Source organism: Protopterus annectens, chromosome 5.part1 (assembly GCF_019279795.1).
Source record: "Protopterus annectens isolate FY-2018-M chromosome 5.part1, PAN1.0, whole genome shotgun sequence".
In the NCBI taxonomy this organism is placed as follows: domain Eukaryota; kingdom Metazoa; phylum Chordata; order Ceratodontiformes; family Protopteridae; genus Protopterus; species Protopterus annectens.
The window spans coordinates 299,165,978-299,169,302 of NC_056736.1; positions in this window are offsets into that span (position 1 = coordinate 299,165,978).

The following is a 3,325-nucleotide window of genomic DNA, read 5'->3' on the forward strand; positions in this document are numbered from 1 at the left end:
ATATACATATAATCTTCTTAAGCAATTTATTTTTGAAGGATTAAATGATTTCATTACTGTTTCATTTTAAATGCTTTAATCTTAGTATTACTCAAATGAAATGATCGATTTATGCATGATGCAGCATATACACACAACATTAATTAAATCTTAATTCCTATTTTCTAGAGCTCCTAAACAAATTATTTATGCAGTTCTATTATGCCATATTACAGTCAAATAATTTGCAATACATATAAACAGAAACTAAGGATTGTTAGCATTATTTAAGCTTAGACAAAATAAAATAAGTGCTGAAATTCAAATGAAGATGTGCACAATGCAAAATTATACTTCTCAAGTATGTACCCTAGAACGTAAAAATATGCCACTAATCTGGACCAGAATTTCACAGTTTGTGGCCATTTATCATTTATATGGGTGAAGGCCAGATGTGGGCCAAAACTGCATAGTTCATTGGTTAGTACTAGGTTAACGGCCCTTGCGGGCCATTTTAAGCCTAGTCAATTATCCCATGCGAGAATCAAACTCTGCACTTTGTGTCTGTAAAGCAAACACATTAACCATTGTGCCAACCTCCCCACATATGGTATTTCATTATAAAAATGGGAAAAAGGGAGATCTGGACCAGAGCTGCAGAGTATATGATAATTTGTTGGCTACATGAATGAAGGAAAGACTTGGACCAGAACTGCAGTGCATAAGATAATTTGCTACATCTATCTGTGCGTTGGTGTGTGTGTGTGTGTGTGTGTGTGTGTGTGTGTGTGTGTGTGTGTGTGTGTGTGTGTGTGTGTGTGTGTGTGTGTGTGTGTATGTCTTTATATAGATAGAGATAGATGTCCATTAATATATATGAGTAAAAGGCAGATACAACAGATAATAACAAGAGCATAGAATTTAGCACAGACAAACTGCAAGTGTGGAGACATTTGATAAAGCATGGATTCCATAATGTATAACAGAATGCAGTTTTATGCAAGTAGGTGATATCTCATGCTAGGTATTAAGAAGCATTTTTGCTACTATTTAGTGGGCAGTCTGACTCAGCAACCCCTCAAGGACATAATTTGTAAGTCAAAAACTGCAGGGTCAACTTGGGTATCCAGTCTGGCTGTTACCTCTGTGGATTAGCATTATGAGCTGTTACCAAACTGTTGCCTGTAGCCTAGGGATATATCTTCTCATCCTCCATTTACCTACTGTGTGTCTCTGAGCAAGTCACTTAACCAGAAAGTACTTCAGGGCATTTAGGAAAATTGGTCTATGATCTACTTTTCAGCTGTAAACACAGATACAGGACCTGATGCATGCAAGACTGGTCAGTGCATGTTTGGCTGTTGCTAATCAAGCAGTTCAGGACCAATACAGTGGTAGTGGAAAAATATATCTGTATATACGTGTGTGTGTGTATATACATATATATATATATATATATATATATATATATATATATATATATATGTAGACAGATAGATATCACTGGCCTGATAACTCATTGGTTAAGGTGCCGAATTACCAACTGGTGGATTTGAAGATTTGAAACCTGGCTGGGGAACCACTAGGTAGCATCACTATCTGTGTAGAAGAAAGGCATGGCAATCTACTTCGGTGATATGCCACAAAAACCCTATCGGGTCATCCCATAGAGTCGCAATGAGACCAGGTCAACTCAGAGGCAATCACTTGCTTTACGTATACATGATAACACTAAAGTAATAAATAAATATACAGTATAATAATAGATATTAATGCAGGTTTTAAAATTGTTTCTGAAGGGATGGAAAATATAAATAAAGTGTCAAATTGATATAGTCTTAATTAGTCTGTCGTTACTCACAGTGATATAACTTTTACATTCTTTTCACTCCCACCCTTCTGCTAGTAAAGTTTGCTGCATTATTGTTTCTTAATTTAAATGTATCATAAATGTATATAATACCAATGCCTTAAAATATTTCTCTGCAGGATATTTGGTCTTAACACTGCTAACATGGAACGTGAAGTAAACATATTTTTATCGTAATCTGTGCATATTCAGATACATCAATTCTTTTTAATAAAATCATTTATTTATTTAGATGTATGCATTTATTTATTTATTGACATTTGTTTTCTGGGAAAGTCTGGCTAAGCAGTGCCTTTTCAGTGGAAGCCTGGAGAGAAAAGTTCCTTTATACGGACATCATACTAGGGTATACTTGCAAAGGGAAAGTAGGCCTGTATCAAAAAAGTCCTAGTCCTTTTAGACTTGAGTGGTATTTTAGTCCCAGTAAAAAAGCCAGGACCAATATACCCAACCAAAAAGCTCAACAGAGGTAGGAAATGCACCAGAGGTAGATATACGTCTGCCTTATCAGCCAGCCAGAGCCCCGTTGAATCTCCAAGAAATCTATAGTAGACACTCCAGATACCCGGTAGACAGAAGTTCATTTCACAGTCCTTTATTATTGCATCCCAGCACAACTTAGTGCCAGTTTTTAAAGTCAGTCATTTTCTGTTTACATTGAGGCATCATTCTGGGTGATGGCAGAATGCTGCTTAAGGGGAGGAACATACCTGTCTGAGACACGTATTCAGTGAGCTCGATCATGTCTGTCTTCATATAATTCAGGGAGGTATGTCTCAAGTCATTCACACCAACATGGACTATGACAAAGTCATAACAGTACCTGTTGTTGAGAGACTTGAGTGCATGGGTAATATGGCAGATTCTGGCACCTGACAAACAACTAACTGTGACTTTCTCCTTATCCAGCCTGATCAGGGGCACATCTGTGTGTCTCACAATGGAGTCTCCTATGAATAATATGTTGGCTTTATGTTTGGGCCTCAGTGGCTGTGAGACACAAGATGAGTCTGTGATATTGTGATATTTCTGAAAGATGTCCAATAAAAATCTGTTCCGTAAAATGATACAGAGCAGTATTGTGTTGTACAACCTCAGCATGAATCTTTGCAATAACCACAGTGACAAAAATGTGGTGTTTCTAATGTACTTTTATAGCACAGTATATCATATGATTTGATAATGCATCACAGGCAATTCTATGTATAAGACATCCTTTTTACATTATTGTTTATGCAGATCAATGCTATTGTGATATGAATGCTAAATCTAAGAATACAAATTTTATATGCTGCAAAATCATAAGGCACATCAGACTCATGTAATCTTGTTCATGGGCTTTAGTGCTGGCATCTTGTAATATATGCATATTTAGTCATGCGTCTCCTTGTTGTTTCATGTTGCTTCTCTTTGTCTGTTTCATAGTAGCTCACCTAACATGCATTTTGGGGGGGGGGGTGCTAAGAAGACATTTGC